The sequence below is a fragment of the Crocuta crocuta genome, unplaced genomic scaffold, assembly GCF_008692635.1.
Source record: "Crocuta crocuta isolate KB4526 unplaced genomic scaffold, BGI_CrCroc_1.0 scaffold337, whole genome shotgun sequence".
In the NCBI taxonomy this organism is placed as follows: domain Eukaryota; kingdom Metazoa; phylum Chordata; class Mammalia; order Carnivora; family Hyaenidae; genus Crocuta; species Crocuta crocuta.
Window position 1 is genome coordinate 2,405,482 of NW_027528873.1, and position 27,837 is coordinate 2,433,318.

The window sequence follows — 27,837 nt, forward strand, 5'->3', positions numbered from 1 at the left end:
TAAGCGTCTGACCTTGGCTCAGGTCATGATCTCATTGCTCATGGGTTTGAGCCCCACATCAGGCTCTGTGCTGACAACTCAGAGCCTGAAGCCTGCTTCAGATTCTGTCTCCGTCTCTCTGTGCCCCTCCCCCACTCACGCTTTATCTCTCTCTCAAAAATGAATAAGTGTTTTAAAAAAGTTAAAAAATAAATAGTTTGAATTATGATATAAATAAGGTCCATGCATTGTGATGGGTTGATAGAACTCTTTTTTTTAAATGTTTTTAATTTTTATTTTTTGAGAGACCACAAGCAGGGGACGTGTTGAATGCAAGGAAGACAGAGGATCTGAAGCAGGCTCCATGCTGACAGCAGAGAGCCCGATGTGGGGCTCAAACTCACAAACCATGAGATCATGACCTGAGTCGAAGTCAGATTCTCAACTGACTGAGCCACCCACCCAGGTGCACCATGGGTTTTTGTCTACAGGTTCTCCTATATTTTTGTCCCTTATAGTTTATTTATTGGAGATGCTGGTCTGGGTCATCTGCCCTGGAAAGTTTATCAAACTTTGGACTTTGTGGATTGTATTCATGTGCATAGTCTAACAAGTTCCTCTGTTGCCTGTATTTCTTGTAAAGTGGTAGTTAGATATAGAGGCTTGATTATAGTCAGGTTCAGTTTATATGACCCTTCATAGGTGGTGCTGTGTGCTTCCATCAGGAGTCACGGTGTCTGGCTGTCTCTCTCTGTCATGGTGGAAGACAGTGATGTTTGTTGCCTAGATCTGTTAACTCATTGGCGATGGCAAAATGTTGCTACACCAATTCTGTCATGCTGTCTTTGTTCATTAGCTGGAAACATCTATAAATAGATCCTTCTCTTCATCAACTCTGCTGTTACCCTGAGGGATAGTTCATTTAGGAAAAGCAAGATAAATGCTTGATTGTTTCCTCTTCTCTTCACCAATTTTTAAGATAATTAGTTGGTTCATTTGTGCCTTTCAATGATGACTAAATAGCTTATTTTTGATTTTTAGGAACTCATGCATTGAAACCTATTTGATATCTATTAATCTATTTTAATTTGTATCATTACTGAAACTCAAATTGCCTCCCTACTGGCCAATGAGCACCACTTCATGTTTTCTCTGGAGTCCTTCCTACGTGACCCTAGAAGGCTTTGAGAGTTTCTTTGCTTAAGTATGACTTACTCGATGCAATTCCTGCCTGAACCTTTAATCAAACATTTCTACAAGGATTCTTGGCTTCTTTCAGTGGGAAATGGGCATGAGGACTGCTCCATGTTGCTGGGTTAGTCTTTGTTTCTAGGGTTTTTTAGTGGACAATAAGAAAATTGTGTGTGTGTGTGTGTGTGTATACACACGTATCTGTATGATGAAATATACTGTGAGTTAATTCAGATTTAGGATGATGAAATTATACTTAAAACCACTGGTCTTATATCTATATGCTTTTTCTTACTGTGAAAATACCATTTCTTAACGTCACTCCTGTGCTTTATTGTACAACATATGCACAACAGTCTAAGAATAACGATATAAACGTCACCATGAACATTAGGATTTAAAAATTAAACATGGGTTTAAGAATTTTTTGCAGTTCTTTTTGTCACTAGGGATGGATATGGAGTCAAACTGCCCTCTTAAAATTGCATGGATTAATCCTTCTCTGTGTAGTTCTGCTACCAACTAAGTATAGAGTTAGGTTCACTTATTTCATTTTGCTTTCGATTTTAAGGGAATTACTTTTCTAAAATTTAATTTTGTTTTCTACTTATGTAAACTATTCACATCATTCCAAAATTAAATCTATAAAGCAAGGTATGTTTAAAGAAATCTAGCCCTGATTTGCTTTTAATATAAGCAAATATGTTTTACATATACATATCTTCTTCTTGTAGATAACTAGCAGAATAGTGTACATTTTCTTTACCTTGCATTTTATACTTAATATATCCTAGAGATTTCTCCCTACTAGTATATGGATTTATTTTTCCTTCCTTTTTATATATGATCCCATTTTTAATCATTATCACTATGCCTGTGTCTAGCATTTTACCTTCTGCCTTAAAGTGTTGAGTCTTTGTCCCTTGGAGTGTAGATCTCCTAGCTTATGAGGATTGTGTGTTAACTAAGAGTTAACAGATTCTGAGTAAGGACGCATGGAACTTTACAGTAAGGAATGGGCCGGTCTTTCTGGTAGTTATTGGAAATGTACCTCAGGTACATTTATTGCTCAATAAACATTAGTTGAATCAAATTGCTTTAAAATATTTTAGACCATTTTGCAATGATCAGAATAGTCACTGTGACAATAAGAGCCACTGAATTCACATTAGATTTATCCATGGCATTTGTTCCCTTTGGCTGGCAAAGACATTGGTGTCTGGAAAATCATTATATGCTATTAGAATTTCTTTGGAAAACCTGCCATACCTGGGGATCATGCAGGCTTAAAAAGCAGCATCTGGCAGGATTCATCCTAATGAAGTGTTGTTCCATAAACCAGGAAGAGGACTATTGTTTTTCTTCCTTAGCATTATCTGACTGATTGATGGATTCATCCATTCACATGTTCACAGTTTATAAAACAGTTCTTATGTGTGTACATCTACTACATTGAGATGCCATATTGGAAATTGGAACAGTTTCCCTTCTTCCTCTGAGCACATGAGCATCTGTCCTCATTTTCCTGGAACATTCCTATATGACCTGTACATTCTTGGTCCTAGATGCTGATTTCTCCTTCTTCAAGAACATGTTGAAACTCAGGCAGGGTGTGAGGACTGGCTCATGTCTGCCAACACTTGTTCAGATGTAAAGGAGAACATTAGATGCTTTTAGTCATGTGCCTTCAGTTCATCCTACTGAAAGCATATATTTATTTCTCATAGGTTAAAGCTAGAAAACTCAGGTCAAACAGATTCAGGTCTTCGTAAAATAATTAGACTTTTTTTTTTTTAAATAAAAGCTTGTATTGCTTAAGCATTAATAATGTAGTTGTTTGTGGCATGAAAAAGTTGGCTCTTTTCTAAATATAAGCTCTTCTCTGTATTCTCAAAACTGACAGGATCTTCAGTTCTGGGCCACAGTTTGCCTTGTCCTCTGCCACCTCTTTTTTCAATGAAACATAAATGGGTTGGGGCATAGTACTGAGATAGAGAAACTGAAGGACTCCATAAAAATCTACTTTTTGCTCCTTTTCTTACTACTATTTTTGCTAGGACCTGTACCCCATTTACGCATGCCTCATAATCCAAGTATTGTATGTTTTCCTTGTAAAGGACAAGAAGTTCATGATTTCTTTAGAATAGATAACATCTAAGGAGGCACCAGGTAAGAATTACTGGACAGACCCATCATATGCATATTCCAGACCACTGGTGCTAGACACCTCAACACGCTGGCTCCAAGAAATAATATCTAAGCCCATGTCTTTGTCTTATTCAGCAACCAACTATCTCTATGGTAAACCCAAGAGACTGGCTTTTGCAGCAAACTCCAGACCCAGAAACAATGTCTGAGAATCAAGGGGGCACACTCTCTGCTTCCCACCTGGGGAATGTGAGATAGAAAAGGGGTCTGAGACTTGTCCCAAAGTCATCCAGGGAGGACACAGGTGGCTGAGCACAGCCTAGAAGCTTGCTCCCCCAAAAGCTTGGCCAGTCAAGCTTTGAGTTGATGTGACTTGCTTGACACTCCCAGGAAAAGAGGCTTGTTTCTGGTTCCTAAACATTCTCTGCCATTAATGAATCCTTTAATCAAATTCATTAGTTGTATTTTTCATTATCTAAAATGACCCCTGGAATAAGGGCCCCTACACTATTCAGAGGAAGTAGCTGTATATTTTGCATTTCATTTATCAAACTTTTATGAAGTGGCAATTATGTGCATGCTTCACGAGCCAGGCACGCTCTGAAATTGCTGGGAATGTAATTTTTCTGAGCACTATTTCATTGCTGCCTCTCCAAGTGACAGAAAACAAAGCTGATGGTACAAGGGAGACTCTGCCTTCAGAGAGGAAATTAAAGAACCACTTGCTTAGCACATGTCCTTTCCCTGGAACGCCAGATCTACAGAGGGTTTTCTCTGGATGAAAAGGATCTAAAATCTAGTCTTCACACCCTAGCAGGGACCCCCGCCCTGTGTCAAGTCACACCACATACAGCCATGGCCACACAGACCAATCCTGCACCAGGCATCCCTCCCTTGGTGCCTCCTTTCAGCCTCCCCGTCAAAGGCTTTGAAGTATCTGGAGATAGGATTTTTTATTAAGAATTATTTTGCATTTCTCTGAGTACCCTGGGGGTCTCCTGTGTCAGGTCCCTGCTAGCTACAGTGCTATTAACCCATTTCACTTCCTTTCTTCTGAGTAGTAGTTCTCAGTGTGTGGTGCCTCTGCCAGCGGCAACATTACCTGGGAACTCTTCAAAATGCAAACACTCAGGCCCCAGCCCAGACACACTGAATCAGAACCTCTGGGGGCTGGGGCCCGCAGTGATCTGTGTTTAACAAGTCCTTCAGGGGCTTCTGATGTTTGCTCAGGTTTGAAACCACTGCTCCAGAAAAGAGGGGGAAAGAGACATATATGTCAGCCCAACAAGCATTTTCAGAGCTGGATTCAGCTGAGTGATGGAGAAAAAAGTCCTGTGAGTAGCCATGGCCTACTTAGGTGGGAGGTGGAGGGGTAAGATTTGACAAACTGATCCATACTGTGGCACCAGGTGGGGTGCAGTGACAGAGTGGGACAGCAAGGGGTCCCTTGGTCTCTTCATTATAAGAGGACCTGCCAAGAGCCATGCCTAACCCAGTGGCTCTCAAACTTTGTCATATGTGGGAATCACCTGGGGACCTTTCAAACTACTAATGCCTGACTCCCACCTCCAGACATCCTGATTTAATTCAATGGGGCATGTCCTGAGCAATGGGAGTTTTAAAACTCCCCAGGTGATTCTAATGTGCAACCAAGCTTGGGAGCCAGTGATTTTACCTGTTAGGCATGGCAACCTAGTTGTGGAATTTTGGACGGTGGGGAAGGAGGACATGGAAGGCATTTAGCTGCTTTTCTGCTGCCTCTTTGATTGCAACGTTTAGGAGGTCAGCTGTGCTGCCTGTATAAAAAGCTGGTGTTGGTGGTCAGAGTTACCTCAAACGAATGCACAATGTGTTTAGAGAGGAGATTCCAGACAAATCATGACTTTTCTGAGACGGAAAACACGCTACTGCTCACCTATTCATGAGGCTGGCCCAGCCTGGCCAGAGGCCCTTGGCAGCACTCCGATGACAAGACTGCTACAGTGTCCTCAGGTGTCCCCAGGTACTTATTCCTTGTCAGTCATCCCTGGTGGAGGGTGGTATCCTGAACAGGATGAGCGCTCCAGGGCCCCACTGGCGTAGGCCCCCACCCTGCTGCTTCACCGCCCCAAGCTCTGGACCTCTCACTGCAGACCTGAGGATAATAAGCCCCCTTAAGTGTCTGTTGTGGGGGTGAGGATGAGGTTGGGCTACAGCAAGGTGCACCTGGCACCTTGCAGGTTCCTCCACACCTGTGTGCTGCCCTCCTGTCCTCAGACTGGGCTTACCCTCACCAAGGTGTGGGTGCAGGTGTGTTCATATGGCCGCACAGTGGAAATACCTAAGGAGTTAAAACGCTCATGTTTGATTCTTGTCTCACAGATTCTGATGTAACTGGCCTGCTGTGGCCTGTCCTGGATTTTTAAAATCTCCCTAGGTGTTTTTCACCATGCATTCAATGTGAAGCGTCACTGGTCTGCCAGAATAAAGAATAACCTCCCCTGATGTGCTCCATGATGTCTGAATAAGGACCCGGGGAGTCCCAGCCCAGAGGAGCATGGGAGGGCCGTTTTGGGCTCTGAGGCAAGCCAGAGTGATGGGTGTTTGGTAAGAGGGTGCCCTCCTGCGCCCCCACGTCAACCCCAAAGGCAATGGCCTTCTCTGCCTTCCCAGAAGGCCAGGTTTGGCTGAGGTATGTGAGGCTGGGCTGATGCCTGACCCCCTGCTGGTGCTCACGTTCCCCAGCTGCTACAGACTGATCTCCTGGCAGCCTCAGGAGCAGCCTTGCATGGGTTCTGATCCAGGGGGCAAGAGGTCCTCACACACCTACATCTGCTGGCGTTCTGTGGCCTTGCTAAGTCTCCTCTCCCCTCCTCTGCCCATCCTCCCTGAGCCCTGGGGAGAGAGGCACTGCCCCCTTTGTTTCTCCTTTGCAGACTTCACTGCGATGCTTCATTTCTGGTTTTAGGAGAATGGAGTTACTTTAGACCAGGTGGTCCAAAGCCAGAGTGACATGCGAGAGGACAGGGTTTTAGATGTCCCCTAATAGGAGGATGCTTTGGATCAGGCCTGCACCGGGGGTTGCCACAAGTACCTTGTGGGTGGTGTTGGTCTAGGGCAGCTTAAAATGAGAACTGATCATTATTAAACAAGAAGCTTGGGGAAAAAAATCAGCACTGGGAGTTGGATACACCACAGGTGTCAAGCCCTCATCTGAATCTGGCACAGGGAGAGCATTTCACCAAGTTATTCTGGGATACATTTGCTGGTTCTCTCTCACTCACCACTTTCCCAGCATCACCACCAATCTGCCCAAACTACTCTCTGTTATGACAGTGGTGTAGAGAAGGGAACATCATGGGAAGCTGGATACATTACCTTACCTTAGACTGAAGGTTTATGATTATTTCTCAGTGAGGCTCAAATGTTGGACATGTTCCCACCTTTGACATTCTGAAGAGGTCACATCTAAAGGCCTTGGTGCACACAATCTAAACATCTACATGTGAGCTAGCAAGTGGGCACCGGGTGCCTGACTCATCCTGGTGTGCCCAGAACTCAGGCTAGGGCCTGGCACATGGTAGATATTCAGTGAACATCTGTGTGGAATGGTGGTGGGTGCTCCAGCCATGTATTGACAAAAGCACAATGGCGAGGCCATTTGGTCAAACAATTGTACTTCAAATACTTGAAATATGAAGTCAGGATTAACTGGGTTGAGAGTAGGGTGACAGTTCTCCCTGTGGAGGAAACAGCTTCTGTGAAGGCCCTGAGGTAGGAAGAAGCATGGCTCCCTTCACTTCCTTGTGGCAGGAGCACGGACAGTGGAGGAGAGAGTGGGGTAAGGTGCATTTGGAAGGTGGGGACTATAATCTTCAATGATCTTGAAGGCCATAGAGTAGGACTTTGGTCTTTATCACAGAAGCCACTGCTAGCCAGTTCTGTCACTGCCGGTGTTCTGTGCCGGGCAAGACTGCTTGCTTTCACTACAATCCCTCACTCTCCTTTGTGCAGGGGGCCCACGAGTCTATTTGTAAAAAACCCCCTGCTCCCAGGAGATTCTCATGTATTCTCAAGTTTTGGAACCATTGACTTAATAAATGTGTCATTGCTAACTGAGCCTAGTTAATTCTACTTAGGCTCTACCAAGGGACTACCAAAGAATTGTGGGACACCATCTGCTGGTAGGTGGGGGCTCTCTCTCAATTCTGGAGAGAATGGGGCAGCAGGAGCCATTAGCAACCCACACTGACTGCAGTGGAGAATGGGCCCATCCTCCCACCTCCTGGAGCTAATTCAACCCCATTTTTAAAAGGAAATGTTATTTTTTTTTTATTTTGAGAGAGAGAGAGAGAGAGAGACAGAGAGAGAGAGAGAGACCACATGTGTGTGAACAGCAGGAGGGGCAGAGAGAAGGAGAGAGAGAATCCCAAGCAGGCTCCATGCCACCAGTACAGAGCCTGCCACTGGGAGCTTGATCTCACCAACATGTGAGATCATAACCTGAGCAGAAACCAAGAGTCAAATGCTCAACCAACTGAGCCACACAGGCATCCCTCAACCCAATTTGACAGATCCAGATAAGGTTGTTTTACCTTTTGTACTCCATACCCTTATCTCCTCAAAAGAAGGCCATGCCCTCCCGCCTCCAACCCCTCCTCCTCCCCCTTCCCTGTGAAACCACACTTATCACTGGGATGGAGCTGTCACCCCTCAGCGAGGCTCCTTCTAGGTTTCTCAGAAGTGCCCTGGGACTGCTCAGCATTTGGGTTTCTCCAGGGGAAGAACTTCAGCTGCCACAGGAAAAGAGATTCTCCCAGGCGGATCTGGGGTTCCAAGCATGTGATCCACAATGGGGAAGCCCCAATTCTTTCACCCAAGGCCAGGGAAAGACCAGGATTGGGAGGCAAGGCCTTGAAGTTTAGTCTTGGTCCTTTGTTAAGCCCCTGGGTGAGACCTTGGTGGCCGGATGTGCTGTGCCTATTTCCTCTCTTGTTGATGGCCAGTGATGGCAGCTTTCATTTTGAGTGCCATTTTGGGTTGATTAGCTGTGCTCTCTTTGGAGCAGCACATTTCTGGGCTTAGCTGAAAAGAGTTCCATGGTTGATTAGAGGTGTTGCCATGGCTGAAGGAGAGACTCCTGTCTAATAATTATTTCCTTTGTTGGGTGCTTTTGAAGATCTCTTCCAGCTCAGACCAATGAAGAATCTCTATGAAACTTTCCATGACTTGGCCAAAACACATTCTTTGTCCCGTTCTTTGAGCTCATGGAGTTTGTTTGCTTGTTATTCTTATTCAGGCCCATTGGCAGATACCAAATACTGCCTCGTGATAGTTCTGGTTGTATTTGGATATATGATTGGACTTGTCCATGATCGTGTAATTTTCTTATTTAACCATTTGGCTCCTTAAGTACATTATAGATCCTGGAGGGCAAGTTCTCTGGTTGCCCTACATCCCCTACATGGCTTCCTACACAGTCTTTAATACAGGCCTGTTTAAAAGGATGCAGAAAGGCCTCTGTGATTTGATTTAGTTTTATCTGACAGTGGTTAATTGTGAAGCACTTGATGCCTAACTGGTTCTGGACTGAAAATTTAATTTATAATTTTGACAATTATGATGGGTGCTGTTGGTGCCCTGCTGAGAACCCCTCCACCAGGCATGTGCACCCCAAGTGCTGTGTGTATCGGCTGCTCATGGTTCACAGTCACTGTTTCTCAGAGAATTGCCCTCAGCCAAAAGAGAACCATCCTGTTCAAGAGACTATAACAGGAACTGTCTACCAAAGACTGACTCTGATTTAGGGGATGGGTGTACAAAAGGGTGGGCCCCTTGACTCAAGGAGTAACTGACTTTCTGGTTCAGTCTGCACTTCAAAGGTCCCCATGGGATGAGGCTGAGACCACAGTGTGCTCACCTCTTCCCCTGTCCCCTGTGCTCCCTCACTCCCCTTTCCCTGAGGGCACAAGCCAAGTGAAGACCCCATCTCCAGCTCTGTCTCTAGGGAGCATGCTCCAAGACAATGTTTGCATTTTTGTCTGATTTGACTCTTAATTTCATCCATCAGAGAGAGAGAGAGATGAAAAATGGATCTATTCAGCCTCCTGTGTTGCTAGTTCTGGGCTAGGATCTGTGGAAAATTTAATGAGAAAAAAGGCCTTGTCAACCCACATATGCGCCTTTCGAGCAAAATCTCGTTTTAGACATTTTATACCAGTGTCCCTTAATTCTGGAGATGACCCAGGAAGTTCAATATTTCTACATCTTCCAGTCGGACCCTCCCAGGCAGCCTCCTCCATTTAGAACTAGCTCCCAAAGTCTTTGTCAACCTTAGGTTACCATAGTTATTTTCCTAAATATGGTCACTGTGTGCATTTTCTGAGTTATAAATTGGAACTCGTGGTAAAAATAGAGCAGAATATGTCCCCAGTTTAAAGCTGCAGTACCCGAAAGATTGTGGGGGTGTGGAATCCCTCTGCCCAGGAGGCTATGCAGATGGTTGCTGGCCTGTCCAAGCTTTACAGCCCTAAAGGTTCCTGGCTGCCTGAGGCCTACTGATGGGGTATGTGCTGCACATGTGTGGGCTGTGCAGGATAGGGAAACCAGGGACCTAGGCTGGACAATGTTGGAAGAATCCAGACCTCAAGAGCAGGGTCTTGGAGCCCATGGCACCTGCCTAATTCCAAGCCTTAAACTACACAAATGCACATATTCTCCATGAAGGCAGAGGCTTCTTGACAGGGCTGGCTGGGCAGACTGCTTGGCATATTCTCCATTAAGAGAAACCTAGGAATCTTGATGGTTGGAAAGGCTGAGGGCCCCTTCAGGCAGCCAGTCCAAATATGGTCAACTCCATTTTTTAAAAGAAAATAAAACTGTCACCAGTTTTAAGCCGTATACCCCGAAAGATTTTCAGGGCTGGGCTCCCTCAGTCCAGAAGGCTATACAGGTGGTCAGGGATAGACTGAATTTCACAGGCCTTTAGGGCCCAGGCTGCCTGCTGACATGTCCATACTGCGCATTGGGAGGCAGCACAGATCACGTTAGCCAGGGACAGTTACAGGCAGTGTTGGGAAAGGTGTGGTCATGGGAATGTGTTGTTAAGAGTTGGAGGCATCTACCTTATTCCAAACTCTAACCTGCACAAATGTGCCTATTCCTCCTGAAGATGGAGCTGGAGGAAACTGGACCACCTTGCTTGGGTGGAGCCAGGCAGACTGACTCAGGATATTCTCCAACAGGAGACTTGTTTACTGGGGGCCTTGATTACTGCAAAAGTCCAGGTCCCCATCCGGAAGCAAGTCCAAAGGTAGACTGATTGTTTAGCAGTTTAAGGGAACCACGTAAGAAAGATTATCAGAGGTGGGATTCCTCCAGGAAGATATGCAGGGGGTTGGGGACCAGCTTGAGATCCAAAGGCCTGGAGAACCGGGCTACCCACGGCCATCTGATATGGTGCGTACTACGCATGAGTGGGCTGTGCAGGTCAGGGCAGCTAGGGACCTGGAACGGGGCAAACATAAGGAGAGACTATGTCTTGGGAGGGGCTTTCAGAGCTTTGCCACCCACTTCTTATCACACTGTAATGTGAAGTCTATACATGGAAACCTCAGGATCTGGGAAAACCTCACATGCTAATAATTGGACACTGGCATCAGTCTTTTCAAGGCCTGGGATGGCTTAGAAGGTACAAGCAAGAATGGACGGCTGTGGATTGCCTGTAACTCAACTCAGGACCATGGTTCTGGAAGCCATGCTAGAAGGTAGAAAGGGTTTGCAAAAGAGAGAAGGTTGGCAACTGGAGGTGTGTGGGAAATCAAAGGGGTCACACAGTTCTGGGCCCAAATTCCAGTTCTGTCCCTTACTAGCTACATCAACTCTGACAACTCAAGCAGCAAAATCTAGCAAATGAGAATTCACTCTTCAGACAAGAATCCATGCTGTTGTATATAAGATGCCTGGTATATCATAAGTTCTTGATAAATACAACCAGGGCTCCATTTCTGGGTCAAACTTCCTAAGCTGGCTTTGTCTGCAGCCATGCCCCTCCCAGTCTGGCCCGTCACACTGCTGACAAAGCCCTTGAGCAAGGCTACAAGGTTTTCTCCATTGTGGCCTGAAGAACGAGGCCCCAACTTACAGAGAAAGGTGCTTGTTTTGATGTAGAGACAAGCCTGTTCAGCCCATGTGGCCCAACACCGTTGCATTTGCATTGCTCACAGTCTTGAGATTCCCTGGGCATTTCCCTGGAGTCAGCCCAGAAGAACACCATGGCAGAATGCAGGCAGAATTTAGCCTCACTCTTCTGCTCTGAGGTCTGTAGCAGCTGCTCTCCAATTAAGCATTTGGTTTGGACAAGGCCACTGACCCTCAGTTCACCCAAGTAAATCCACTTCCTCAGGAATGCTGAGGCTTTCACACAGATCACACATGGCTTTCCCTGGGGCTTTGAGGTTTAGAGACTTTCTATGATCATAAGCTGACAGCACTAGGTATTGGGGGTGGCTATGACCTCAGAGCCCCAAAGCTGGAAGGGCACACATTTCTCAGTCAGCTGAACTATGGCAGTCTGTGGATGAAGCTTCCTCATCCGAGAGTGGGTCACCCTTCAGAAGATTGTTATGACTTTGTCCTTGCCAACCTAGTTCACCCTTAGTTCCCAGAAGCCCTTCCCCCTGGTCTGAGATGCCCCTCACTTAAGGTCAGAAAACGTAGCTCATGGGCCAGATATGGCCCACTACTCGTTTTTGTAAATAAAGATTTATTAGAACATTGCCACGCCCATTTGTTTACGTCTTGTCTGTGGCTGCTTTTATGCTCTGACAGCAGAGCAGAGTAGTTGCAACGGGTACCATATGGCTGTGAAACCTAAAATATTTACAATCCAGCTCTTTATGGAAAAAAGTTTGCCTACCCCTTCACTATATCATTTAGGTAGGCTTAGTACCAGATCATACCCTGGGATAAAGAGGGGATGAGATTGGGTCCGAGCTTCCTTTCTGACAAGAAGCCCCCTCTCCTGGGAAGCATAATAAACATCTGGCAGAGGAATATCTTAAGCTGCATAATGCAGACTGTCCAAGGCAAGTTCTCTAGCCCCCTACTCCTATAAGATGCCTCCTGATAGAGGGTTTTGAAATCAAAGATTTTTAAGAAACACATTCCTTAACTTCCTCTTGAAGAGTCACAACATATGTTAGTATACTAAAGGCTCTGAGAAGTCCCGTGGGTAACAAACCTATTTACTATGTATAACAATGTTTGGTAATGGAAATTGATCACAGAATTTTTTTAACAAGTATATCGAAACCATAGCCCACAAAATTTAGAAACATATTTGGGAAACAATGATCTAAGAGAAAACATTGATTTTTGGAGTTTTAGATATTATTATTTGTTAATCCCCTGGTACTCTCACCTAGTTCTACAAGAGGGTGGGAAAGACCACTGTACAGCCTTTCCCTACACTAAACCACTCTGTGGGTGTTGCAGAGTCTAGGATGCCAAGATGATGACTTCAGGGAGTTGGGGAGGGGTCTCAACACCAGCATTGTGGATGGTGAGCTAGGATGGCAGAGAGAGAGGTCTTTGCAGCTGAGATCCTTTTGGGTGTTCCTGCTCCTCTTCTCTCCATGGAGAAGCATGGGCATCTTGAAGGCAGGCAGCCCCACTGGGGAGAGGGCTAGAGGGTGGCTTGGGCTGCACATGTGTCCAGCCCTTCTTGCCAATCTCCCCCATCTCACATATTGGCAGGAGTGACTGGGGACTGGAGGAAGGAGACACACTGGTAAATGGTGGTTCTGGCCGGAGTTTGGGGCTGGACATTCCTGTTTGAGACCAAGGATACAGAGAGTGCCTCAAGGAATGGACTGTCTGGGTGGGAGGAAGCCTGGTAAGGCAATACAACACTCTATTCAGGTTGTCAAAGCCTGATGTGTGACGCTGTCCCAGAAGTCTTTTAAGATCGTGAGTCAGCAAAGGAGAAGCCAGACAGACAGTCAAGGCAGAACATATTGCAACCTTTGAACAAGGGCCAGAGAAGGAATTTTGGTACAGTTCACCACTGTAGGTTCAAGCCCTGTCTCTCTGGAGATTATTAGATAGAAAATACAGCTTATGCAGTGGAAAACAAGTAAATCTGCAAAGTAGAATTAAACCCACTGAGACAATGAGCGGAACACCTAACAGGTAATTTTAAAAATCTGAATGAAGCAGCAATGAGAATCCATTTTATCTGGATCAGAATAGCAAGATTTTTAGAAAGGAAAATAAATGTTAGAAAGGCTGCAGAAGCTTGGCCCTGTCCCACGCTGCTGATGGGAAGGAACATCGTTGCCACATTTCTCCGCACAGTAAGAGCCTTCAAAATGTTGCTACCTTTTGACCAGATGGTTTCATTTCTAGAAATCTCTCTGCGGGAATGATCAGAAAAGGAGAAGAAAAAGCTTTTATGAACAAAGATGTTCATGTAATACAATTTATAATATTGGAAGTCTTCTGAATGTTCAATGATAAGGGATGAATGATGTAGACTGACCCTCACATGCTATGGAATATTTTACAGACTGTAAAATGATGGCTAAAAGGTGTTTATAAGGACCTGAATTTGTACTCATATAGCATTAAATAAAAAATGCAAAACTGTATAGAACTATCTTAACCAACTTATATAAAGATAACATGGCAGCTAATAAAATACTAAAAATACATATTTATGAATGGCAGGACCATGAGTAATTTTCAAATTTTTAAAAAATGTTTTATTTATTTCTGAGAGAGAGAGACAGCGTGAGCAGGGGAGGGGCAGAGGTAGAGGGAGACACAGAATACGAAGCAGGCTCCAGGCTCTGAGCTGTCAGCACAGAGCCCGACGTGGGGCTTGAACCCATGAACCATGAGATCATGACCTGAGCCAAATTGGACGCTTAACCGACTGAGCCACCCAGGCACCCCATAATTTTCAAATTTTTAATGCATTTCCTAGGTTTTCTTCCTTTTGTAAAATGTTCATTTATTTTTGTGAGAGAGATAGCATGACCGGGGGAGGGGCAGAGAGAGAAAGAGGAAGACGCAGAATCTGAAGCAGCCTCCAGGCTCTAAGCTGTCAGCATAGAGCCCGATGTAGGGTTTGAACTCGCAAACCGTGAGATCATGACCTGAGCCAAAGTCAGATCCTTAACCGACTGAGCCACCCAGGTGCCCTATATTTCCTAGGTTTTCTTCAATGATTATATATTATGTTTATAACCAGAATATTCGAATAAATCCATTAGGAATTCAGAGATGGGAGAGAATGCTGGCCCAGAGTTATCAGCAGATGCTCCTGAAAGAGCTCAGAGTTGAAAAAGGCCCTGTGTAAAATGACCGGTGCTCGTGCATGAGGTAGGCCAGGTGGGTCATACTCCTCCCACTTGACAGCTATGGAGCCCAAGTCTCATGGGTAGTGCTCGCTCAAGGTCAGTCACCAGCATTTGTAGTCAAGATGCGAGCCCACCTCCCCATTCCAGGCCCAGCTGCCTGGTGACAGGAGGAGCCTACGGGCAGCTGCTGTCATCTTTCAGCCCTCAGCCTCTGACTGTTTATCTGGAGTGACTCGGCAGAAGCCAGCCTGGGACGCCTGCCCCTGGCCAGGCTGCGCTGCTCACGTGCAGCTCCCCGTATGTCTCGGTACCAGCCGCTTGGCATCCCAGGGGCCCCGGGTGGGGCTGGCAGTGTTCTGGAGTGCTCGACTGCCAGGTGCACTGGGACTAGATCACCCCAATGCATGAGCACAGAACAGGTAAGGTGTGTTTCCGTCAGCCGTGTCTCATGCCGAGGGTGACTCGGTAGGCCCTGGGGCGCCTTCCAAAAGCAGATATTTGTTTGAGCAACACTTGATCAGAATGTGCATTCTGGATTTTTTTTTTTTTTTGCAAGGTTTTCTGAGGAAAGCAGTGGTAGAGGCGGTTGCCAGGAAGCTGAATGTGTTGCAAAACAGCCCACAGAAAAAGAGTGGGTGACTTGGTGTGAAGAATAGGAACTTTGGTGGTAGACAGACTTGGGTCTGAGCTCTGCCACAGCCGCCTCCAAGCTGAGGTACCTTGATCAAGTCAACGAATTTTTCTGAGCCTCAATTTTCCTTATTTGTCAAATGGGCATGATGATACCAACCTCACAGAGAGAATTAAACAATACAGTAAAGACACTCCATGAAAGTCACTACCATGACTAATGGCTGTGAAGACTCTATTAAAAACAATACTTTAGTACTTTTAAATATAATTGAGTAATACTTGGTTTAAGTCTAAACATGTTGTAAGCGAATGGTGCAGTATGGAACATGGAGGCACAGTTTAGATCTACTGGAGCCATCTCTGCGGGAGACTGCAGGGAGGATGAGCACATTGGAGTGGCTTTGGGAGGATAGCATTGCTAAATGGGCGGCAGAGTAAACCCAAATGCAGACTGCAGCAGTCCCCAAAGCTCTGCAAACATTGAAGGAACTATGAAAAGGTCTGAGTTTGCTTTGCGTTGGGTCCTTGCTGTAGGAGGGAGGCAGACACCATGGTCCCTCATTTTCCTCCTGGGCCACCTTCCCATCATGTGTCTCTGCTCACATAATGCCCGTCCTAGAGTGGCATCTTGGCTTCTCTGAGTCCCATTATCCTTCCAGATCTGCTCTTGCTGCTACTACCCCTGCCTCTCCAGCCATAGGTCACCGAGTGGGTCCACATGGTTCCCTCCTGTCTCTGCCACTCAAACTGTACTTCTGCATGAGAGGCTGTGCAGGGTAGTGGGACAAGCAGGGGTACCAAAGAGACACAGACAATCTGCCACATATCTGTTCTATGGCTAAGGGCAGGTTATGCAACTGCTGTGAGCATCAGTTTTATTATACGAACATGTGAATCATAATTATAGTTATCAACTGTTGAGTACTTATTATGTGCCAGGCATGGTGCAAAGTGCTATAAAGACATTATTTCCCCAAGTCTCTGTGCATATAAAGAGGAGTGGTGTGCTGGCTGGTGTTTAACAACTGACTGTCTAAAGAGCAAGACTTGATGTGTGTTTTGCCAATGTCTGTGGTGTAAATATTTTCATTGTGGTTAATTTCAACCTGCCAACTTGATGTCACTGATTCCAGAGCTGGGAAAGGGGTACATGATTGACCCCCACAAACCGTGAGAGCTGGTATCCAGCATACCTTGGGAAGGAGGGAGGGATGTGCCATTATCCCTGTTCTGTGGGTGAGGAAACTGAGCCTCAGAGGCTTCTGTGACCTGTCTGAGCCCCCACAACTGGTGACTGTGACAGAGGCTGTCTACCTCCACAGTCTGTGGTCCTTCTGCTTCACTCCCCTATGACACTGTTACAGGGATTGCATATCATGTGGCACGTTGCCCAGCCCACAGTAGGTGCTCAAAACCAGTGGCTACTGAAATGATTGTCAACGATAACATCACCAGCCAGTTTCCCAGGCCTCCTTGGTGGCTGGGTGTAAGCACTTCTGGAAGAACTGGGGTGGAGGGTTCCCTGGCTACCCCTCCAGCTCTGCCTCCCTTCTGCCAGCAGGTCCTACCTTCACCTATTTCCCTGGTGAGAACATGGAGAAATGCTTTCTCAGTGGAATAATGACCTCTGCAGGTGCCTGAGCACAGTTTGTCATTTTACACTATTTAGCCCAAAGTTTCATAAACACACATTCTGGATGATCCATTCTCCAAAGAAAAGAAATGGTCAATAGTCCTTCTGGTCAGTGTGGAGTAGGAGAGGAAGAGAGAACACATGCAATCCTTGGTGGTCATTGCTGGTGATGGAAGCTTCCCAGGAATCCATGTGATCATTCCTTAGTGATTTAAAGAAAATCTTTCTGTAACCCACACATATGCACGCGCATGCGCGCGCACACACACACACACACACACACACACCCAAACTTCCAAGTACAACGGAGTCAGCACTCCTGATCTCACTACTGAGAAGAGGGTTATGAATACAGACTGAGGGTTCTCTTGATTATCACCAAGGGAAGTACTGGGGAAACCATATGTTTCTTCATAGGGACACGGCTTCCTTCAGGGTCTGGGCTGGAGGTGGGGTTTTCTTCATGAGAGCAGCTTCATCCCAGAGATCAGTCTTAGGGCCCATGATTCTGAATTAGGGGAGCCCAGGCAGTGGTAAGACCAATGAAAACAAACACATCAGATACCCTGTAAATCATGTTAGAATCCTCACCATAGCACAGTGACATAGGGGCTATATTTATCCTTACTTCACGGCTGAGCACACTAAGGTTTAGGGATGTAAACAGCTTCCTCCAGGTCAGACACTCAGTTAAGGACTTTACAAGCACAGTGGCTTATTTTACTCACCCAGTCCATCATGCAGTTTGTGCTACTGGTTTTCCATTTGATAAAAATGGAGGCTCAGAATGGTTATAGTGAACCACTGAGTCATAGAGCTAATAGTGATGGAGTGAATAGGTACTCAGGTGCCTTTGATTCTGGGGTCTGTACACATAGTAACTAGCTGGAACCTTCCCTGGAAAACCTGAGATTGCTGGCCTCCCCCACATCCTGGCCTCCAGCCAGTCTTCAGTTATAATGCTGGAGCCCAGCACTCAGCCTGTGCACCGCTTCTGGGTGAGAAAAGATTTCTGGATGTTAAACCCCCAAATGCCTTCTCATTGCCTACAGGTGCCACACAGGTTCCATCTCCATCTCCCATGGCATGTCAAGTGGACAAGACCCATTCCTTCCTTGTTGAGAGTATCATCTCAACCTGGCCAAAGGAAAGCAATGTATTTCTTTTGCCTCTGGACCCCTTCCCTCAGTCAACCTTGTTTTGTGGTAGACCTACAACAATCAATTCTCTACAACCCCAGTTCCTGATCTTAGCCAGTGCCCAGGACTTTGGGAAGCTGGAAAAATGGGTGCTGCTTTCCCAGTGAGAAGGGCCCTTCTCTTCTCATTGCCGCTGCCCTGGTTCAGGCTCCATTATCTCTCACCTAGAACTGGCTCTGTAATTTTCAAGACCCAGTGCCAAATGAAAATGCAGATCCTCTTGTTCGACAATTACTAGGAACTTCTAGACAGTGACAGCATGGCATTAAACCAAAGGTGGTCTTTTCTAAGCATGGGGCCTGTGCAGTCACACAGACCCCACACCAATGAAGCCAGCCCTACCCTGGACCATGACAACTGACTGCTGACTGGTTTTCCTGCTTCCCTTCTCTTGCCCTGTCTTCAAACCATTCTCTACACTGTAGTCACAGTGACAGTCCCTGACCGTACTTTCATGTAAGTCCATGCACAGATTCACAGCTGTAAGGAGTGAACATGGAAGGCACTTCAGACTGTTCCCTCTAGACCCTCTTTCTTTGTCTCAGCACTATTCACGTGTTGTGCCAGATAATTCTCTGTAATGGGAGATTGTCCTATGCGCTGTAAGATATTTAGCAGCACCTAAATATCTAGATATTTTGCCTCTATCTTCTAAAGGACACTAGCAGCCCCTATTCTCTCTTGCACATCATGACAATCAAAAATGTCTCCAGACATTGCTGAATGTCTTGGCGTGGAGTGGGGGTGCACGTCATTCCCAATAGGCCCAGAGGCATGGAGTGGGACAGAGCTTCTGGGAGGCATGAGTGACAGGTGAGGAGGGGGCCATGCAGCATTTTGTTGTAGACATCACCTTTCAGGCAGGGTTTGGTTCTGTGAGGACTTCGTTGGGGGTAACATTGTCCTGCCTGACATCTCAGTCTACTTCCTCCCTGATACCTAAACACAGTCAGGTAAAACATCGGGTCTGAGTCCCTAAAACTTTTAAAAAAATCAGTTTCAACTTTCAGCTTATATTATTCTACAGGTATTTTAAAGGATTTTAGAGATTACTTAGACAAGGTCAATCATCTGTGTTATAGATGAGGAAATGGAGTCCCAGAGAGGCATAGTGGATTTTTCAATATGGTAGACATCCAACGCTTTGCTGGCCTTCTCATTCCCTTTGTATAAGATAGCATTGCTGTTATTTTCCTTGAGGAACTTTCTTTGAGGAACCAAATTCTCATGCCAGGTGGTGGGCTTAAGCTAATACTATCTTCCTGCTTTGGGAATTATCACATGACCTCAAGGCGACCAGTCAGAGTTAATGCTGAAATGTGTGCTGACACACTTGGGAATGAGGTCCCTCTTTTCTTCCAGAGTCCTTGCTGAACTGCTAGGATGGAAGCCTGGAATTCTTGGGGGAGCACACGTGCCAGGAGATCGAATGAAAGTGGGCACATGGAGGAAGGCAGAGCTGAGGGACAGACAGCCTGCATCATGCAGGCCTCAGTTGACTCCTAAGACTGGTTGGGCCTGCAAGCAGACGTACCACTGCACTTTACAGTTTTGTGAGCCCATAAAATCCTTTTTGTATGTCAGCCAGCTGAGCTGGGTTCCTAACACTTGTATCCAAATGGATCATGACATACCTCGGGTTGCAAGCTCAGAGCTTATTTACAGCAAGATGTTGCTCATAAAGGCTTGTGAAAAAGCTTTGATGGGGTCGATTTTGTTGGTGATGGCCCCAGGAATCCGCTCCCGCCCCTGGCAAGGGTCACAATGAGACAGCGCTCTGGTGGCACATACTTACCACGCTGCTGTGAGGTTTCTTTACCACTCGTTAATGCATTCATAGGGAACATCTACCCAGAGACACAGCAAGGAGCAGGGCTCATAAATCTTTTAAACTGACATGAAAGAAAGGCTTTGATTTTTCCAAATCCAGGGTAGAAAGGGTAGCTTCTCTGTTTCAAAAATATTTATCTTTTAAGCATCTTCAGGCCCAGAGTTCATCAAGTGAATCTTTCTTTTAGCCATTAAAGTGAGCTGTTAAAAGCAGCTAGAATGGAGACCTATTTCTCTTTCATTTTGCTACCCCATGGCTCCAGCTCTTACAATGGGTCCCTTCTCGGCAAGCCCAGGCTGTTCTGGCCAGTGCTCTGGGCTTTGCATGATCTTTTCTGGTCCCAGGGCAGCTCCCATCCAGTGGAGGAGACAAAGAGTAAATAGGAAATTGAAATACAGGGGGCTGAGTGTGCTTTAGAGGGAAGCACGGTGCCTGTGTGAGCACAGTGGTTATGTGCCCTGTCCAGCTTGGGCATCAAAAAAGACTTCCTGGAAGAGGTGTTAGCTTATGTGAACCTTAAAGGAAGACAACAGTTAGGTAGTTGGAAAAGAGGAGGGCACATTCCAGGCAAAATAAATGAGTATGAGTCTGTCTGGTTGGGGGAAGCCAAGGAGAGCTGTGTTTATTCAGCTCCTTACCAAAATCTCCCTGTGTCCAGCATTTTTAGAGCCCAGTGAAATCTATATCTTTGAAGTGAAGCAAGCAGGGGTCAATAGCCTCAACCCCTGGTCCTGAAATAATAGGGCACAGTCTTAAATCTGGTGGGGTGGATATGCAGGCAAAATGGATGGGTGACAGCTGGAGGTGCAGGCAGGTGGCAGGTGATTCATTTGTTACCACTACCAGCCCACATTTGTCACTGTTTACTATATGCAAGGCCCTAGCTGGGCCCTGGGGACACAGAGACCCTGCCTTCGAGGAATTCATAGACCAAGTGAGTGAACAGATGTCAACACTGTTCGAGGACTCTGGAGATGCAGGCACCATGTGATGACCTCTCTGTCTGTGGCAGAGACAGCATAAGGAGCTTGGAAGCCTCAAGAAGGGCAGCCCAATCTGCCTGGAGAAGTCTAAGAAGGCTTCCTGGATGAGGTAGCATCAAGTAGAGGCCTGACAGACAAATGGGAGTTATCTAGATGAAGAAGAGTGCACAGAGGGAGACTTACCAGTTGGAGAGGGTATGGAGGGCAATGTCCTGGAGAGGAGAGAGAAATATTTCCTTCAGGACATTGAAAATGGCTACATATAGCAGGAGGTCATGCTTCTAGGGGAGGAGCAGTGCCTCAGGCCACTTGGGAGTAGACTGGGATAGATGGTAAAGGACAGTGTGGGGCAGAGATGGGGAGACGGATTGGAAAATGTTACACAGGTATAATCAGCAAGACTAGGTGTGGGAGCAAGAGCTGAACTGGAGTCCAGTGCTTGTTAATAAGGAGGGAATATAGGAGGGGCAGGTTTGGAGGATAGCGGACAAATTCCCTTTTACCATGTTGGGCTGAGATGTTGTAGGATATCCCACACTCGCCGCTGGAACTGTGGGCTGGAAGCTCTGTGAAGGTTGGGGGTGGAGAGACAGGTGCGTGAGTCATTGACAGGCAGTGGAGGTTGAAGCCAGGCATCAGCTATGTTCATGGGGTAAAGGATGGGAGAAGGAGGGAGAGGGATGAGAGCATCACTGGACTGGAAGCAGATCTGGGCACTAGCAAGAGGCAAACTCTGGCCAAAGATGAGCCAGGGAAGGGAAGGGGAAGGAATCAGGAGTGGGGGACATAAAGTCAAGGAATGAGTGACCTCTGGTGTCCATGCCAGAGAAAGGGGGCATGGGGCCTGGCTTAGGTAGCATTATTCTGCTCAGCAGACAGGCTGGCACTTAGAGTCTGGAGAGTCTGTGTCATGTCTAGAGGGCACCTGGGGCTTGGTCATATGGTGGGAGCCAGTTTCTAGAACATGCACAGAAAATAGGTTGTTAGCTGATTTGAAGCTGAGTCACTGAATGATATAGTTTGGGGTGGTGGTTATGGAGTGTCTTTTTGGAGGGTCATCCATTGCTTTTTTACTTCTATTGTTATTCTCTCCCACATTATGGCATCCTGGTTCTCTCTCTACTTCATTCATTCACTGGCTAATGCTTAGAGAGAATTTACAACAGTACTTGGCACATAGTAAGAGCCCAGTAAATGTTAGCTTTTGAAAAAATTATTTGGGAGTACCTGGGTGGCTCAGTAAGTTAAGGGTCTGAGTCTTGGTTTCAGCTCAGGTCATGACCTCACAGTTTGGGAGTTCAAGCCCCATGTCGGTTCTGCACTGACAGCACAAAGCCTGCTTGGGACTTCTGTCTTTCCCTCTTTTTCTGCCCCTCCCTCACTTGCACTGTCTCTGTCTCCCTCAAAATAAATAAACTTGAAAAAAATATAAAACATTACTTGTCATTTTGAGTTGCTGATTGTGGCAGACTACTATAAGGTGATACCTGGTGAATCGTTCCCTTGTATAACCCCCTCCTCTTGGGTGAGTGTGAAACTTGTGCCTTGCTTCCAACCAACAGAATATGGCAAAGGTGAAGAGATATCTTTTCCTTGATTAGGTTACATGATCTCAGCAAATGTGATGGGATTAACTCCTGTGGTCACATCAATGTTATATGAGACTCCTTAGCAGATGAGAGAGAGAGAAAGAGAGAGGCTCTCTTGCTAGCCATGAAATGAGAGCAGCTATGACCTTAGTATCTAACATGGCAAGGACACATAAGCAGCTGTCCCTAGGATCTGGGGTCCTCGATCCTACAACCACAGGAACTGAATCCTGCACAACCATGTGAGCTTGGTAGAGGACCCCAGCTCCAGGCAGAAACACAGTGTGGCTGATGCCTTGATTGCAGTCTTGTAAGACCCTGAGCAGAGCATCCTTTGAAGCCGTGCCCAAACTCCTGACCACAGAAATCACAAGGTAATAAATGTATGTTGTTTTAAGTCACTCAAGTAGTAATTTTTTAGTGCAGCAGCAAAACTAGTACGTTGATGTGTACTCAGTGAACAAATGGTTATGAAGTGAGCACTAACTGGCACAGTGTTCGTTGCATTGCCAGGAGTAGACACATAAGACGTAGTGCTTATCTTCAGGGGCTCCTAGTGAGCTCCTGAAATAGTAGGTTCCCAGAGTAAGAGTTTGCCTGTCTGGAGAAGATGAGAGCATTAGGAAAGACTTCTAGGCAAAAGGAGGAGCTTGTAGTAAGGCCCACAGGCCTGAAGAGGCTTGAGCATTCTGGCTGGTGAACACTTTAAGGGGGAAAAACTTGGTACCTGGGATACAGCTAAGTGGTCATCATGTCTCCTATGGCCTTCACAGACACACTGAAGCTACAGAAGAGTTCTGGGCAGGGGAATGACTGGGGGGGAGTGGACGGTGGGTTGAAAGCAGGCATCTTGGTCTTTGCTGTTGGTGCAAGGCCAGCATGGTGCCGGTGTGCTTTTCCTGAGATGTCAGCTATCACGTCCACAGCCTCCACAGAGCCCGCAGGACAGGACGTGACTGCGGTCAGCTGGGTACTATACTACTACCTGTCAGGGTTCTTGAGGTTCCCCATGGATGGTCCCTCTTCCCAGAGCTGGAGCTATAGCCAAGGCATTCTGAGGTTTCAGACCTTTCTCAATTGCTGGAGAAAGTGTTCCTGCTCTGTGCCACGTACAGGAGGGAAGAGATGCATCAACGAAATCTAGAGGAGGTGATGCTGGTTCCTCACTCCATCATAGGGGATACCGGGAGACCTCTCCCTTTTTCTTTCATCAGCTATCCAGAAATCCGGAAGCAAGACATGGGTTTACATGCAGGCAAACAGTTTAATGTCATAACTAAGCCTTTTATTTCTAGCCGGAGCCTCTCTGCTAAGAAGAAACACTGACGTCATGTGTCTGTAATGCACAGTACTCTGATTTCTCTTGCAAAGAAGTATTTTACTTATTGCCAGGACAGGGATGGAGCTGGGTCAGTGTTTCATGGGCATTAACTGGAAAGAGGTGAGTATGGGCTCTGCACCCAGATCAGATGCCTTTCTCCCACCTCCCCTCGCAGACAGCTGTGCCTGCTGGTGTCTCCTGGATCAGGGTGCCCTGGAATGCAAGCAGGAGGGCCTGGGCCAATGGCCATTGTCTTGCCAGCCCCAAGACCGGCCAGCAGTTGTTATTTTTGTTTGGAGGTCTCAGTGCTGTGAGACTGCCGTCGCCTCTCGTCTCAGCATGAGCCTTGGGAATCACACGCTCAGTGGCAGCTGTGTTTCTGTAGATGTGACAGTAAATATCCAGAAAATTGAGTGCTTTCTGGTCCTCAATTTAAGAAGTCATTTGCTGGATAGTGCTAACTAAGAACAGTCATTAAACTTGAGAAAGCACCCTTCTGCCTCACTCCTTAATTAAATGGAAGAGAGAAATAAAAACCCAGCTTTGGGAAGCCCCAGGTTCTGAGCAGGAATGACCGCAAGGGAGGAGGAGACTCAGATGTGGTGTGGCTGCTGCTTCTCTCACAGGTGTGGCTGGCACGGGGGTGAGTGGGCAGCCATATTCAGACACATGAGTCCTGCATGATCCCCTGGGTGTGATCACGAGGCGGGGGCAAGATGGTGGTGGGGCGGACAGAGACAGCCTGAAGATGCAACGGCTATGTGCTGCATTGTGTCCTCTCACAGTTCGTGTTGAAGTCCTAGCCCGTGATGTAACTGTATTTGGAGATTGGGCCTTTAACCAGGTAAGTAAGGTTATATGAGCTCACGAGGGTGGGGCCCTAATTTCATAGGACTAGTGTCCTTTTAACAAGAGGAAGAGAAACCAGGGTATGTGCAGGACACAGAGAAGTCTGCCATCTGCCAGCCAAGGAGAGAGGCCTCAGGAGAAACCCAACCTGCTGACACCCTGATTTTGGACTTACTACACCAGCTTCCAGAACCGTGAGAAAATAAATTTCAGCTGTTGAAGCCCCCACCCCCACAGCGTCGCCTGGACTGCCGTCTGGGGTATTTTGTTGTGGCAGCTGGAGCTGATGGATACAGAAACCATTCTGAGATCAGAGCAGGCAGCAGGGGAGGAGGGCAAGGTTTAGAGGGTCGGGCAGGCCTCAGACGCCAAGGCCAGTGAGGCTCCCTCACTCTACCCACAGGAGGGTGGTAAAGGCTTAGGTCCTAGGGGTGGGGATTTTGCTGAGATGGGCATAGGCTTTGAGGCTCTCTGGTTTGCATGAGGCATGGCTCCTTCTCTCAGGCTTTCCCTCACCTGCAGTATGTCCTCTTTTGGGAACTGCCTTTGTTGGGCACTCTTCTCCAGTTTGGCTAGTGGGGTCAGAAGAGCCCAGGGTCTGCTCGGCTGCTCGGGAGGACACGCCTCGCCTTGCTTCCCTGTGAGAAGCCAGGGAGGAACCCACTCAGGTGCCACTCATTCAGGGAGGCCTGGGGTACCTGGCTTAGGCCAGTGGCCCTGGGCTGATGGGGGAGTAGGAAGGCCCTGGAGGTCAATACTCGGCTATGGGCCTAGCAAATGGGGTGCTGGAGCTGCTGTGGCTTTTATGTATTAGTGTGGCTTAATATGATCTGTGATCTGAGCAGAAGGAATCTTTCTGCTCTGTGGGGCTGAATGCAAAGGGCTGGGAATTTCAGTGATGGTGTGATGGGGCTGGGGTAGCCCCTCTGCCCCCTTCCTCAGGAATATTTGGGAGCAGTGGGCAGATGGGATAGGACACAGGTCAGGGGTCCTAGTCAGGGCTATTTCTTACTAACACAGAGATTGTTAAAGGGGTGTTTCACACATTTCCCTAGGCTTCCAGGAGGCTTGTCATATCCAGTGGTGTTTGCACTAGTCAGGGAGACTCTGCCCATCCCCCCTAGCGGAAGCTTCCTGATGTGAGCAGTCCTGAGGCAGCAGGATGTTTGTGGCCTGAGTACCTGACCTGGACTCCCCAACACTCCGGGGTGCTCAGCTCCTCCTTCCACTTAGCCACTGTGGGCCTGCCTGGAACTGGCTGTTTGACCTCTCTCTCCACCCACAGCCAAGTCTCCTCCTCTGCTGTGGGGGTCAGGGAAGGAACACAAGATTCAATACCGCAGCTCTGACCTGTGGTGCAGCACGGTGCAACCCGCTGGTGGTTCCAGTGATGTGAGCCAACACGATGTGGTTTGAGAATAATTTCTGTCAGATAGCGTCCTGACAAGTCCTGTGAATTTGGGCTGCTTCTTACCTTTGTCTCATCCTCAAAGTGAGGATAATACAACGTACCTCAGGAGATGTAGTGGGAATTAAGCAAGTTGTCATGTGTGCAGTCTGTAGTCAGTCCCTGGAGCAGAGTAATCACTCAATGAACTATATGGTCCCAGCCGTGATTGTTGGTAATGCTGCGGCGCCCTCACCACCACCGTCCATCCAGTCCTCCCCTGCTTTCTCCTCTCTCTGGTCTTGTAACATGCCACGGCACCAGTTCTTCCCAAATCCACTTACTATACCCTTGTCATCATCATGTCACCCACACAGAAGACGCCAGCAGGTGGCCAGGGGTCTGACCCATGCCCTGCTCCCATCCTCCACTGCTCTCACTGCACCTCCATTGCACGCAGTGTCCCGGCCTCCTCACCCCTTGGAGGGGCCACATGACTCTTCTAGATGCCCATCCCATCCCTGAGAGACATGATAGTTTTGCTATTTGGCTACATTCTTTCTGCAGAGAGTGTACTCTTCCAGTGTGCCTGAAAAGATCAGCATTCTGTTTTAAGTTGTATTGTGTGAAAAACTGTTAGGCAATATTCTGTGGACCAATGAACATAACACACCGAGTATGAAGTCTTTATCGGTGAGTTTTGTGCTTCTTGAAATATGCTCTTGGTAACAAAAGATAACTAGTCAAAAACTTAAAACAATAGGTATCTGTTGATGAAGTGTCCTGTTGTCTGCATCTTCTTTTAAACTAGCTTGGCTGAACTATTTGAGAGAATGAATACACATGATGAAATTATGTGGCCAAAATATACCTTGATTATAGTTGAGGGTATATGAGTCTTGCTAACACTGCTTTATTTTCTTTGGGATTAACATTTTTTTTTTATGTTAAATGGGAGAAAAGAGAATGGGTAGATGTCATCCGATGCAGTGCAGAGCAAAAGTGGGTAATGTTAATTGTCGATAAACATCCAAATCAGGTATACATATATTTTGAAAGTGACACATTTTGTATTAGGCATTTCAGGTATTTTTGTGGAGCCATCTGGCATCTTGAGTCATGTTCTCAGCATTCACAGCTTTACTTCGGAACACTTTGCCCTGACCTATTTCTCCCACCTGCTGTGTTCTGCCTCCCTGTACCCTTGGCCATGACCTGGCAGCTCATTCTCCTTTTTCTATCCTTTCCTTCCCTGGCTCTGAAGGTGGGTCCTTGGGAAAGCCGACCTAGCTCTCAGAGCTGACCACACTGTCTCTAGTGGCCTTAGTTAAAGACCCCAATCCTGGTGGTGAGAACCTCCTGTCCCTCAGGGGCCTCCTGCTGCACAGACAGAAATGGAACCGCAATTTACATAAATGAAACTAAGTTTCCCAGTGCTTATCTGTTATTGCATAACAGGAGTGGTAGCTTTGGTTTTCAGCAAGCTTAGGGAGTATGCTTGGGATGGGCTGCCTTAAAGTACAGGCCCTGTGTCCTCTGTAAAACAGGGGGACACAGGGTACCTCAGAGCAGTGTAAAGACTGCTTCACAGCAGCTGAAAGAAAGTATAAAGAGAGATCCTAGAATCACCAGCTGAGGACACACAGCATGTATTGATGCATTGTGGGTCCAGAAAGCAAACGTAGGTTCCCCACATGTACCCCCAAACCAAACATGCCAAGTGCAGGTCTTTCAGGTATGCAGATTGACTTG